At 37.0% G+C, this 15,588-nt stretch overlaps 1 protein-coding gene across 5 annotated transcripts in view; it reads right to left on the bottom strand.

Annotated features, from left to right (window-relative positions):
* The window catches only part of LOC309801410 (uncharacterized protein), a 102,253-nt gene that overhangs the window by 19,548 nt on the left and 67,117 nt on the right, over positions 1–15,588 (bottom strand). The gene's annotated exons all lie outside the window — the stretch shown is intronic.

Below are 15,588 nucleotides of genomic sequence, written 5' to 3'. Positions count from 1 at the left end.
TTGATGCTAAGGATTCTGAGCTTCCTGGCTATTGAGTCCATATTCTTATGGGTGAAAGCTTGTTAAAATAAACCTCAAGGGAAGTCTTGCTGGGAAAAAGGAATTCATTAAAGGGGCAGTGTCTGCTCTGAAAAGGATGAGTCCAACTGGAAAAAACTTAATTCTGCCAGTTTTTCTTTGTGGCAGAGCTGGCGCTTATCATAATAATAAAATTCTGAGAATTCTTATCTTGCTTAAAGACTCCTGCCATGTAAACTCATCATAAAGAGTATTCACACTGTAGAACAGGAGAAAAAAAGAAGTAACTGGCAGAAGCAGTCTCCCCTACCTTGAATCCTCAAGATCTGCTCTCACGCAGACCACTAGAATTAATTAATTAATTAAAATTAATTTGGAATTAATTCCAAAAATGTTTCTAGTTAATTACAAAGTGTCCAACATTGTACTAAGCACTCAAGAAATAAGTGAGCATTTGTTCGAGTCATTGCCAAGTTCAACTGTCACCCTTTTTTTTCCTCCATTTCAGTGAAGTATAGTTGATTTTTATTGAAGTATAGTTGATTTACAATATTAGCTTCAGCTGTACAATATAGTGATTCAGTATTTTTATAGATTATACTCCATTTAAAGTTATTACAAATGTCCTTCTTAATATCATCATCTATGTCAATGGTGGCCTTAGAGTTGTATAGTACACGAATATACAGCCAAGCATCATGGACCTGTTGGGTAGTAAGGACAGAGCAATGAGTAAATACAGACATGATCCCTGTTCTTATAGAATTTACCATTATTGTCTAGTTTGGATAAATTAAACAAAAGTTACAGACAGTGATGAGTCATAAATCTAACAAAACAGAATACACATTATAGAGCAGCATGGACCAGGGGATGTGGTATTACAGATAGTATGATCAGGAAAGATCACTCTAAGGAAAGTGTTTTTGAACACTTAATAAGTAGGATCCAGCCATATGAAGATCTATATGAAGAACAAACCAGACAGGGGAAATAGCAACTGTAAAGGTACGGAGGTGAGAATGAGGTTGGTTGGAATATTCAAGTTCCAAGAATTGACAGAAAATTAATGGGGCTAGAATGGAGCAAATAACAGGAAAGTAGTACAAACGGAGAATAGAATTAGACTGAATGAGTGTATCCCCCCAAAATTCATATGTTGATATCCAATGTGATGGTATTAGGAGGTGGGGCCTTTGGAGGGTGATTAGGTCATGACCATGGAGCCTTCATGAATGGGAATAGTACACTTATAAAAGAGACCTCAAAGAGCTCTCTCTCCCCTTCCACCATATGAACGATAAGATGGCTGTCTATGAACAAAAATGTGGGCTCTGCACTCTCAGAACTATTATTCAAAACAGGTTTGGAAGTTTTAGCCACAGCAATCAGAGAAGAAAAAGAAATAAAAGGAATCCAAATTGGAAAAGAAGAAGTAAAGCTGTCACTGTTTGCAGATGACATGATACTATACATAGAGAATCCTAAAGACTCTACCAGAAAACTACTAGAGCTAAACAATGAGTTTGGTAAAGTAGCAGGATGAGAAACTGAAGCACAGAAATCTCTTGCATTCCTATACACTAACGATGAAAAATCTGAAAGAGAAATTAAGGAAACACTCCCATTTACCACTGCAACAAAAAGAATAAAATACCTAGGAATAAACCTACCTGAGGAGACAAAAGACCTGTATGCAGAAAACTACAGGACGCTGATGAAAGAAATTAAAGATGATACAAAGAGATGGAGAGATAGATCATGTTCCTGGATTGGAAGAATCAACATTGTGTAAATGAATATACTGCCCAAAGCAATCTACAGATTCAATGAAATCCCTATCAAACTACCAATGGCATTTTTCACAGAACTAGAACAAAAAATTTCACAATTTGTATGCAAGCACAAAAGACCCTGAATAGCCAAAGCAATCTTGAGAAAGAAAAATGGAGCTGGAGGAATCAGGCTCCCTTACTTCAGACTATACTACAAAGCTACAGTAATCAAGACAGTATGGTCCTGGCACAAAAACAGAAATATAGATCAATGGAACAGGATCGAAAGCCCAGAGATAAGCCCACGCACATATAGTCACCTTATTTTTGATAAAGGATGCAAGAATATACAATGGAGAAAAGCATTTTCAATAAGTGGTGCTGGGCTTCCCTGGTGGCGCAGTGGTTGAGAGTCTGCCTGCTAATGCAGGGGACACGGGTTCGAGCCCTGGTCTGGGAGGATCCCACATGCCACAGAGCAGCTGGGCCTGTGAGCCACAACTACTGAGCCTGTGCGTCTGGAGCCTGTGCTCCGCAACAAGAGAGGCCGCGATAGTGAGAGGCCCACGCACCATGATGAGGAGTGGCCCCCGCTTGCCACAACTAGAGAAAGCCCTCGCACAGAAGCGAAGACCCAGCACAGCCATAAATAAACAAACAAACAAACAAAAGCCAAGCATGTAAAAAAATAATAAGTGGTGCTGGGAAAACTGGATAGCTACATGTAAAACAATGAAATTAGAACACTCCCTACCTAACTCCATACACAAAAATAAAGTCAAAATGGATTAAAGATCTAAATGTAAGGTGAGACACTATCAAACTCTTAGAGGAAAACACAGGCAGAACACTCTATGACATAAATCACTGCAAGATCTTTTTTGACCCAACTCCTACAGAAATGGAAATAAAAATACAAATAAACAAATGGGACCTAATGAAACTTCAAAGCTTTTGCACAGCAAAGGAAATGACAAACAAGACGAAAAGACAACCCTCAGAATGGGAGAAAATATTTGAAAATGAAGCAACTGACAAAGGATTAATCTCCAAAATATACAACCAGCTCATGCAGCTCAAACTCAAACAAAAAACCCAATCCAAAAATGGGCAGAAGACCTAAATAGACATTTCTCCAAAGAAGATATACAGATTGCCAACAAACACATGAAAGGATGCTCAATATCACTAATCATTAGAGAAATGCAAATCAAAACTACAATGAGGTATCACCTCACACCAGTCAGAATGGCTATCATCAAAAAATCTACAAACAATAAATGCTGCAGAGGGTGTGGAGAAAAGGGAACCCTCTTGCACTGTTGGTGGGTATGTAAATTGATACAGTCACTATGGAGAACAGTATAAAGGATCCTTAAAAAACTAAAAATAGAACTACCATATGATCCAGAAATCCCACTCCTGGGCATATACCCTGAGAAAACCATAATTCAAAAAGAATCATGTACCATAATGTTCATTGCAGCTCTGTTTACAATAGCCAGGACATGGAAGCAACCTAAGTGTCCACTGACAGATGAATGGATAAAGAAGATGTGGCACATATATATAATGGAATATTACTCAGCCATAAAAAGAAACGAAATTGAGTTATTTCTAGTGAGGTGGATGGACCTAGAGTTTGTCCTACAGAGTGAAGTAACTCAGAAAGAGAAAAACAAATACCATATGCTAACACACACATATATGGAATCTAAAATACAACAACAAAAAACATAGTTATGAAGAACCTAGGGGCAGGACAAGAATAGAGACGCAGACATAGAGAATGGACTTGAGGACACGGGGAGGGGGAACTGTAAGCTGGGACAAAGTGAGAGTGTCATGGACTTATATATACTACCAAATGTAAAACAGATAGCTAGTGGGAAGCAGCCGCATAGCACAGGGAGATCAGCTCAGTGCTTTGTGACCACCTAGAGGGGTGGGATAGGGAGGGTGGGAGGGAGACACAACAGGGAGGAGATATGGGGATATTATGTACATGTATAGCTGATTCACTTTGCTATAAAGCAGAAACTAACACACCATTGTATGCAATTATACTCCAATAAAGATGTTAAAAAAAACATATTGTAAACAGAATTAGGCACTTCAAAATTCTTAGACTGCATTTTATATATGTCTCTCTTTATTATTGCTCAAGTAGTTTTTTGGTTTTTTCTACTTCATTACTTTTCAGGTAATTAATGAATTACCTACACATGTAATCAACCAAACTATAAGATACTACTATTGTAAAAATATTTAATCTTTTGTATAGTTTCCCCCTTTCTATAAAACATTTATTAATATTTCTTTCACCTTATTTTGATTAGTGTTTTCACTGTGTAAATATTTTCATCCTTTTGCTTTGAACCTATATCTTTATATTTAGTGTGCATTTTTGTAGAAAACATGTGATTGAATTTTGCTTTTAACACGAACCTGATATCTGTGTTGTAACTGGCTTGTATAGATTGTTTTTAATTAATGTTATTATTAAAGTGGTTGGAATAAAATCTAAAAAAAAAAAAACTATTAAAAAAAAAAGAATGTGACTCTGATCAGAAACTGAATTGGGCTGAGGAGCTTCAAGATGGCGGAAGAGTAAGATGTGGAGATCACCTTCCTCCCCACAAATACATCAGAAATACATCTACATGTGGAACAACTCCTGTAGAACACCTACTGAATGCTGGCAGAAGACCTCAGACCTCCCAAAAGGCAAGAAACTCCCCATGTACCTGGGTAGGGCAAAAGAAAAAAGAAAAAACAGAGACAAAAGAATAGGGATGGGACCTGCACCAGTGGGAGGGAGCCGTGAAGGAGGAAAGGTTTCCACAGACTAGGAAGCCCCTTCGTGGGCAGAGACTGCGGGTGGTGGAGGAGGGAAGCTTCAGAGCCACGGAGGAGAGCACAGCAACAGGGGTGCGGAGGGCAAAGTGGAGAGATTCCCGCACAGAGGATCGGGGCCGACCGGCACTCACCAGCCCGTGAGGCTTGTCTGCTCACCCGCCGGGGCGGGCGGGGGCTGGGAGCTGAGGTTCGGGCGTTGGAGGTCGGATCCCAGGGAGAGGACTGGGGTTGGCGGCGTGCACACAGCCTGAAGGGGTTAGCGCACCACGGCTAGCCGGGAGGGAGTCCGGGGAAAAGTCTGGACCTGCCGAAAGGACAAGAGACTTTTTCTTGCCTCTTTGTTTCCTGGTGCAGGAGGAGAGGGGATTAAGAGCGCTGCTTAATGGAGCTCCAGAGGGCACCAGCTGCGGCTATCAGAGCGGACCCCAGAGACGGGCATGAGACGCTAAGGCTGCTGCTGCAGCCTCCAAGAAGCCTGTGTGAAAGCACAGCTCACTATCCACACCTCCCCTCCCAGGAGCCTGTGCAGCCGGCCACTGCCAGGGTCCCGTGATCCAGGGACAACTTCCCGGGAGAACACATGGTGCGCCTCAGGCTGGTGCAACGTCACGACGGCCTCTGCCGCCGCAGGCTCGCCCCGCACTCCGTGCCCCTCCCTCCCTCTGGCCTGAGTGAGCCAGAGCCCCTGAATCAGCTGCTCCTTTAACCCCGTCCTGTCTGAGCAAAGAACAGACACCCTCAGGCGACCTACACACAGAGGCGGGCCAAATCCAAAGCTGAACCCCAGCAGCTGTGCAAACAAAGAAGAGAAAGGGAAATCTCTCCCAGCAGCCTCAGAAGCAGCAGATTAAAGCTCCACAATCAACTTGATGTCACCTGCATCTGTGGACTACCTGAAAGGACAACCAATCATCCCAAATTCAGGAGACGGACTTTGGGAGCAACGATATATATTTTTTCCCTTTTTCTCTTTTTGTGAGTGTGTATGCATATGCTTCTGTGTGTGATCTTGTCTGTATAGCTTTGCTTTTACCATTTGTCCTAGGGTCTGTCTGTCCGTTCTTTTGTTTTGTTTTTTTTTAGTATACTTTTCAGCGCTTGTTATCATTGGTGAATTTGTTTTTTGGTTTGGTTGCTCTATGTTTCTTTTTTTAAATTACTTTAAAATTATTTTTTAATAATTATTGTTTGTTTATTTTAATAACTTTTTATTTATTTATTTTCTCTTTCTTCCTTCCTCCCTTCCTCCTCTCTCTCTCTCTTTCTTTCATTCTTTCTTTTCTCCCTTTTATTCTGAGCCGTGTGGATCACAGGCTCTTGGTGCTCCAGCCAAGCGTCAGGGCTGTGCCTCTGAGGTGGGAGAGCCAACTTCAGGATATTGGTCCACCAGAGACCTCCCACCTCCACGTAATATCAAATGGCAAAAATCTCCCAGAGATCTGCAACTCAACACCAACACCCAGCTTCACTCAACGACCAGCAGGCTAAAGTGCTGGACACCCTATGCCAAACAACTAGCAAGACAGGAACACAACCCCACCCATTAGCAGAGAGGCTGCCTAAAATCATAATATGGCCACAGACACCCCAAAACACACCACCAGACGTGGACCTGCCCACCAGAAAGACAAGATCCAGCCTCATCCACCACAACACAGGCACTAGTCCCCTCCACCAGGAAGCCTACACAATCCACTGAACCAACCTTAGCCACTGGGGGCAGACACCAAAAACAACGGGAACTACGAACCTGCAGCCTGCGAAAAGGAAACCCCAAACACAGTAAGTTAAGCAAAATGAGAAGACAAAGAAACACACAGCAGATGAAGGAGCAAGGTAAAAACCCACCAGACTTAACAAATGAAGAGGAAATAGGCAGTCAACCTGAAAACGAATTCAGAATAATGATAGTAAAGATGATCCAAAATCTTTGAAATAGAATGGAGAAAATACAAGAAACGTTCAACAAGGACTTAGAAGAACTAAAGAGCAAACAATCATGAACAACACAATAAATGAAATTCAAAATTCTCTAGAAGGGATCAATAGCAGAATAACTGAGGCAGAAGAATGGATAAGTGACCTGGAAGATAAACTAGTGGAAATAACTACTGCAGAGCAGAATAAAGAAAAAAGACTGAAAAGAATTGAGGACAGTCTCAGAGATCTCTGGGACAATATTAAATGCATGAACATTCGAATTATAGGGGTCCCAGAAGAAGAAGAAAAAAAGAAAGGGACTCAGAAAATATTTAAAGAGATTATAGTTGTAAACTTCCCTAATATGGGAAAGGAAATAGTTAATCAAGACCGGGAAGCACAGAGATTCCCATACAGGATAAATCCAAGGAGAAACACGCAATGACACATATTAATCAAACTATCAAAAATTAAATACAAAGAAAAAATATTAAAAGCAACAAGGGAAAAACAACAAATAACATACAAGGGAATCCCCATAAGGTTAACAGCTGATCTTTCAGCAGAAACTCTGCAAGCCAGAAGGGAGTGGCAGGACATGTTTAAAGTGATGAAGGAGAAAAACCTACAACCAAGATTACTCTACCCAGCAAGGATCTCATTCAGATTTGATGGAGAAATTAAAACCTTTACAGACAAGCAAAAGCCAAGAGAATTCAGCACCACCAAACCAGCTTTACAACAAATGCTAAAGGAACTTCTCTAGGCAGGAAACACAAGAGAAGGAAAAGACCTGCAATAACAAACGCAAAGCAATTAAGAAAATGGTAATAGGAACATACATATCGATAACTACCTTAAATGTAAATGAATTAAACCCTTTTTTCCCCCACATTCCACTCCTCCACATCCCCAGGTGACTGCTGATATGCTTTCTATCATTATAGATGTGTTCGCATTTTTCTAGAAATTTATATAAATAGATTCACACAGTGAGGACTCTTTTGTCTGGCTTCTTTCACTCAATGTAATTACTATGAGAGTAATTCATATTTTTGTGGTTATCAATAGTTTATTACTTTGTTTTGCTCAGTAGTGTTTCACTGTACGAGTATACCACAGCATGTTTATTCATTCGCCTGTTGATGGGTGCTCGAGGTTGTTACAATTCTATTAGAATAAAGATGCTATGATGATCCATGTTAAAAAAAAAAAAAAGAAAAAGAAACTGAATTAGCCAGAACCTTGATCTTGGACTTCCCAGCCTTCAGAATTATAAGAAATAAATGTTTGTTGTTTAAGACACCCAGGCTATATTATTTTTTATTGAGATATAATTGAAATATAACATTATGTATGTGGAAGGTGTACACTTGTTGGTTTGATATATTTATATATTGCAGTATGATTACCACCAGTAGCATTAGCTAACACCTCTATCATGTCACGCAATTATCATTTCTTTTTTTGTGGTGAGAATAATTATGATCTAGTCTCTTAGCAACTTTGAAGTTTATAGTACAGTATTGTTGACTGTAATCACTATGCTGTGCATTAAATTTCCAGGGCTTATTTATCTATCAATACCAGTTGCAAGTTTATATCATTTGACCAACATTTTTCCAATTTCCTCATCCCCAGCCCCTGGTAACCACCATTCTACTCTTTGCTTTTATGACTTTGGCTTTTTTAGATTCCATATATAAGTGATATAAGACAGAAAAAGACAATCTATGGTATTTTTGTCACAGCAGACCAAACAATGAAGTATTTGGAAGATGCCATATCATGTAAGCTTTCTAGTCAATGGTGAGAAATATTGATTTTATTCAATTACAATAGGATAGTGCAATGCAGAGTTGGGTTTGGAGGCTTAAACATGGGAGAAAAATGATCTAATTTATTTTTTTAAGATTATCTATGGGGGGGCTTCCCTGGTGGCGCAGTGGTTGAGAGTCCGCCTGCCGATGCAGGGGACACGGGTTCGTGTCCCGGTCCGGGAAGATCCCACATGCTGCAGAGTGGCTGGGCCCGTGAGCCATGGCCGCTGAGCCTGTGCATCTGGAGCCTGTGCTCTGCAACGGGAGAGGCCACAACAGTGAGAGGCCCGCGTACCACAGAAAAAATAATAATAAAAAGATTATCTATGGGGAGTTTCCTATAGACAAACAAGGATTCAAGAAGAAACTTTAGAAGGCTCTTTTTAAGAGTCCAGGTAAAGGATAGCAGACTAAGGTGGTAAAAATAGAAATACATTAACTAGCAATTAACTGAGAAATAGATTTTCAGGAACTAACCCTCACACATTTAGATAATTTATCTGAAATATGCTATTTGAAAATATAGCTTCTTAGGATGCATCATATCTCTGAAGGAAATGCTAAAATACCAATGGATTCATAATCCAAGCAATGAAGACTTACTGAGTGGGGTGTGTGTGTGTGTGTGTGTAGTCCTCAACTGTCCTAGGTTCAAGGAAAGGCAAATAGAAATAAAACCTTCATGTTGGAATACTGTCCCACAATGAGTAAAGGTATCATGTACTTTTAAAATTATATCTATTTAAACAAAGCCTAATATAATGGGAAAAATAAACTAGACCTGGAATCCAAAGATCTGAGTTTGAATTGAAGCTTGATTAATTACCAGAATATTAAGTTCGGGCAAGTTGTCCAGATTTGATCAATTTCAGGTTCCTTATTTATAAAATGGTAAGCTGGATGGAGTGATCACTAGGCTCCCTTCTCCCATGAGATTTTGTTATTCTACTACACCATATTGGTATTCTCATTAAAGTGAATTTCAAGTGTTTGGTCAAGAAGAGGCTCATTTATTTACTTCTTTTATTTCAAATTTAATAATAATGTAAGCCCTCATCCATCAGGCAAAGAAGAAACTCTACCAGTTTGTCATCATTCAGGAATCCATTTCTTTCGTTAGATCACATGAACATTCTAGAGGCTTAAAATAACCCTAGAAAGTGTGGTAGAGGCTCTGTATTTGGGCCTTAAACAAAATATATATCTTGTTGAACTTTAATGGTGGCTTTAAATCTGCTGACTCTACTGCTTCACTGATAAACTGGAATAACAGGAAAGTTGGTGGCTGAACCCTATTACTTGCATGAAGTGCATAACCACTGTTTCTGAAATCTTTCTGTATCTCTGGAGACATGCCCTATTTTCACATTGCCATAGTGAATGTTTAAGTCTTCTGCTACATGAAGATATGTCCCTCTCTCCAGCCTCAGGGACATCTATCCCTCTTCCTTTGGAGTCTCAATGGCTCTCCTCTTTTTCCTCTCTCTCTCTCACCTAACATTATTCTTTCAAAGTATTTGTGCTTTTCAAAGAACAAAGGAAAATCTGTCAATTCCAGGAAACACCAGCTTTTCACCCTAACACAAATCTCCCCTGAAGTAATTAACAGCAAATGTTGACTACCATCTTGAAGTGGTGGTAATAGAGTTGTTGGGGAAAACAAACACAAATTAAAGCTTCAATAAATTATACTGCCATAACTACAAATAATTAGCTCTTCAAGAAAACAGATTTATATATCGACAAAAATCCTTGTTTTGGAGCCTCCTCACCAAACAGCCTTAGTCTTTAGGGGAACAATCAATGATCTGAAATCTATCTCTTACCAAGCATACTTTGAAAAGTTCATTCTACTATACAGCTCATTAGATCTAACTTGCAATAAATCTTAACAGACTCAGAGAAGAAAATGTTTATTTAAAGTGGTAAATTTTTCAAAACTTCACGTGGAGCCTGACGGTATTTCCAAAGATCTGATTCCTGCATTTCGCTTCAGATCATCCCCAATCATTAGAGAGATCTCTATCCAAAAGGTATGTGAATCTTCTATGTTCATGTTGCCATATCTGACTACATATATATACTTATTTAACACACACAAAAACTCATGCACACACTGTCTCTCGCTCTCTCTCTCACATACATACACAAACACACACACACCCATCCCTTCAGTTCATATATTTGTAAACCTACATACTCCTTTTGTAACTGCAATTTTTTTTTTTTTTGCGGTAGGCGGGCCTCTCACTGTTGTGGCCTCTCCCGTTGCGAAGCACAGGCTCCAGATGCAAAGGCCCAGCGGCCATGGCTCACGGGCCCAGCCGCTCCGCGGCTTGTGGGATCCTCCCGGACTGGGGCATGAACCCGCGTCCCCCGCATCGGCAGGCGGACTCTCAACCACTGCGCCACCAGGGAAGCCCCATAACTGCAATTTTTTAAATCCACATTATGTTATTATGATCCACCCATGTTAATACACACAAAAACATTTCATTCAATTTACCTATTGCATAATATTACTTTTGAGAACAAACCATAATTTATTTATCAATTACCTTTAAGAAGGGAATTGAGGTAACATCCACCTTATTATAAACAGCACTACATTAAGATTCCAATGCACATAGCTTCTAATGTAGATAAATAAGAATTTCCTTAATGATAGAGAGGCTGACCTTTCTTTTATAAGTTTCGTGGCCACCCAGATTTATTCTTTTGTGTTTTTATTGGTCCATTTGTCTATACTGCTGTGGAAATGTTTCCATATGAATGTCATATAATCTGTTCAGCTTTTCTTCCTACTTTGTGATTGTTTAAATATTGTGTTTAAGAAACCTTTCCCTAACCTGATTTCATAAAGCTATATCCATATTTTGCTTTCAAAGTATTAATGCTTTTTCTTTCATATTTAATTTTTGATTTGAACTGGAATTTATTTTCTCTTTTCTTTAAGATAGGGGTCTAACCCTTTGTCCATATGAATTTCCAATGATCTCAACACCATTTATTAAAAGGTTCATCCTGTCTCCACAAATCTGTAATGTTACCACAGTAGTCTTTTTTTAATCTATCTATGTTCCTGGGCCCTATATTCTGTTCAATTCTGTTTGTCTATACCTTTGCTGTGCCAGTACCACACTGTTTTAATTAATATGACTTTAAATGTTTATATCAGGTAGTATAGGTTGCCCTTTCTTCATGTTTCTTAATGTTTTCATATCTTCTTCAAAAAATTTTGGCTACTTTCAACTCCCTACTTACACACAATGGTCACCTTGGCTAAGACACGGTAACCAGACATTTGGTCAAACATTCATGATATTTGTGTGAAGAATTTCTTTTAGATGAGATTAACATTTAATCCAATCAGTTGAAAGCCTTAATAGAAAAAAGACTGACATCCCCTCAAAAAGAGGGAATTCTGACAGCAGACTGCCTTTGGACTCACACTGCAATATCAGCTCTTCCCTGGGTCTCCAGCCTGTTGCCCTGCCCTGCAGATTTTTTGCACATACACATCTCCTATTGGCTCTGCTTCTGTTTCTCTGGAGAACTCTGCCTAATACACTTCTCTCCCATATAAACTTTAGATTTAGCTTGTCATGGCTTGTGACAATATCTATTGTAATTTTCATTGTAATAGCAATGCATACACAAGTTAGTGGCATGGTCAATTATAAGATATTGATTCATTTTTCCAAAAATATTATAAAGTGTTCCATTTAGTTTTTTACATCCTTTAAGAAAGCATCATTTTCTCCATGAATATTTGACTCACATTATTATATTTATCCTCAAATACCTGATATGTATTATTTTATTGTGAATGGGATTTTTACTTAATAGCAAAAGTATTAATGAAACAGTATTTACTAATAGTAGTACATTTTCTTACTGGTTGTTGCTAATACTTCAAATTCTTATTGGTTTTTGTACGTCAGTCTTGTATCCAGCAAGTTCAGAGATTACAGATTTTCTTGTATTTTGTATGCAGACATTTTCCACCTCTGTTTTGTTTTCAAATATATTTTCCACTGGCTTTTGCTTCTGTACATATAAATTAATCTTGTGTTAATATTTTATTTGGAATAGTTTTATTGATCTCTATAAATGGATGTGTTGTATATTTAATTTATCTATTTATTTTGGTTTGACTATTTATTGTATATTGAAAAAGTGAGTATACCCTCTTGTTTCACTCTCTGAAAAATTTTATATAAGATAAAGGTTAATTTGATCCCTGAAGGATTTGCAAAGTCACTTTTAAAATGTCTGCTCCTGGTGTTTTTGTTTGCTGATTTGTAGACATTTGACCAGACTATCCTATTCATGTAAAAGTTGTTAGTATACTATGTTTCTCTATTTCCTCTTAAGACAATTTTGCTAATTTTATTTTTTAATTCAAGTTTTTATAAATTTTCATATTAATCGCATAATACTCTTTACTTTATTCCTATAATTAGTAAAACTCCAAATATATGTAAGTAAAACCCCTTTTCTTTCATAGTTTTGTTTGTGCCTTCCTCTTCTATGAACATAAAAAAAATACCATTCTTTATATTTTCAAAGAAACAAAATTGAAGTTTACTGATCCTCTCTATTGTCTATTTAGATCCCATTTCTTACTGACATATAATTCACATACCATAGAATTCACCTATTTATATATTTCAGTGATTTTGAGTATATTCACATATAAGTGCAACCATCATTACAGTCAATTTTGAACATTTTTATCACTTCAAAAAACAAATCTAATATTCTTTAGGCATCACCTCCCTATATTCCCACCCTAATTCCCACAAGCTCTAAGCAACCACTAATCTATCTTCTGTCTCTGTAGATTTCACGATACTGGACATTTCATAGAAAGAGAATCATACAATATAAGGTCTTTTGTGACTGACTTTTTTACTTAGCATAACATTTTGAAGGTTCATCTATATGATAGCATGCATCAGTATTTCATTCCTTTTTATAGCCAAGTAATATTTCATTGTATGGACATACCACTTCTGTTCATCCATTTATCAGTTGATGGACATTTTGGCTGTTTCCACCTGTTTGCTACTATGAAAAATGTTGCTATAAACATTCTTGTTCAATTGGTGTGAACATATGTTTTCATTTCTCTTGGGTATACATCTAGGAGTAGAATTGCTGGGTCATATGGTAATTTCATGTTTAATTGTTGGAGGAACTGCTTAGATGGTTTTCAATTGAGTGACGCCATTTTACTGTCCTACCACTATTTTTTTAAAAAGTGTGAAGTGTGAGTCCTCCTACAAGTTGGAGATTATTGATACCCTCTATAGTTTGTTTTCTGTTTGTTCTACTTGTTTTATTAATTATCTCTTCTTCTATGGCCCAATCTATTTAATTCTTATGTTGAAAACTTAGCTAATTAATTTCTAATAAGTTTCCTTTCAAGTGTGTGTGTGTGTGTGTGTGTGTGTGTGTGTGTGACACAGATTACAAGTATTGATTTACAGGTTCCCAGCAAGGGTTTTTTTTTCATCTCTAAGTATTTAGTAAATTCTGACAGAAATTGTCATTCAATAATAAAATAGAGCTTACAGTTTCAAACTTAATAGAGTAAAAGTAGACTGCTATAAATATTTCATGATTCCAGAAGAAAAAGAAAAATATGAAAGAATGTAGACAAGTAGGAAAAAAAGGAAGATTTAAACCAAATTAGTAAGTACATTTAATGCAAATGGATTGGCTTCTCCAAATAAAAAGAAAATAAGTGTCAGATTGTATAAAATTACATGTAAGTATGTGCTATCTTCAAGAGACATACCCAAAGAAAGTGGAAGAAGTAAATAATAAATGCAAGAGCAGAAATTAATGACATAGAAAATAAACAATACAAATTCAAAAGCTAACATTTGGCTCTTTTAAAATACTAATAAAAATGGCTATCTACCTGAGAGTCTTCTCAAGACAAAAAAGAAAAATAAAGATAGAAAGCACAAGAAACCAATATCAGAAAGGTAAAGGGGTCATATATCACATACATGTTACAGACTTTACAAAGGAAAGAATGAACAAAGTGTTTTCAAATAAATTTTAAATTTTATAAAAATCACAGGCCCCTAGAAAAATATAACATCAAAATAGATTCAAACAGAAATAGAAGTTTATACATATGTTTATACATTACAGACACTGAATCAGCACTCACTACTCTCACCATGAAGAAAGCTGAAATCCAAGATTTTTCACTAGTGTGTTCTAAAGAAAGGAAGAATTCCAGTAGTACACAAACTCTTTGAGAATAGAAAGAGGGAACACTATTCAACTACTTTTTAATATTTTCTTCATTTCAAGACAGGAAAGGACAGTATAAGAAAGGATAATTAGAGGTGACCTTACCCAGGAAAACAGATGATAAATATAATATAAGCAAACTGAGTCCACCATAAAAAGCTAATTTCATGACAGACAACCAAAATTATTTTACACAACAAAATTAACAAAAAAAAATTAAATCAAAAGTTTCTTATAATTTCAGCAGTCATGTATGATTTTACAAAAACCCACAGCTAATCTGATTTATCAAAGTAGAAACAGAAACTTTCTTAAATGAAAATTAGCTATCTACCATAGAGTAACATTATAGATACAGGTGAGATGATTAAAGATTTAAAGATCAGGAACAAGACAAGGATGCCCCATCACCACTTCTATTCAGTATTGTACTTGAGAGTTTAGCCAGTGGAGAAAGTCAAGAAAGAGAACGAAAATGTCTAAGGATTAGAAAACACACAACTTGTTCTATATATATATGATATTGTTGTGTACAGAGAAAATACAAAATGATGTACAGGAAATTGCTAGGATTTGTAAGAGAGTTTCATAAGATTTCTAGATGAAAATCAATAAAAATAAATTGTATTTTTATATAATAGCATCAAACAGAAAGTGATATTAAAAAGAAAGAAATCCTTTTAGATAGCACCAAAAAGCTGAAGTAGCAATAAATCCAATAAGATATACAAAGCCTTTACAGACAACATTATAATACTTTTTCAAAGACCTTGAAGAAATCAGAAATGAATAGAGATATATTTTGTGTTTATAAGTTGGATATCTTAATAGTGAAAAGATGTTAAGTCTCTAAAAATTAAGTTACAGAGTAAGCAAAATCTAAGTGAAAATGCCAAAGATTTTGTTTTGGACCTGAAAAA

Source organism: Mesoplodon mirus, assembly GCF_964341445.2.
Source record: "Mesoplodon mirus genome assembly, chromosome: 3".
Taxonomy (NCBI): domain Eukaryota; kingdom Metazoa; phylum Chordata; class Mammalia; order Artiodactyla; family Ziphiidae; genus Mesoplodon; species Mesoplodon mirus.
Note: the sequence above shows the minus strand (reverse complement) of the source record. Positions and strands in the feature narration are given on the sequence as shown.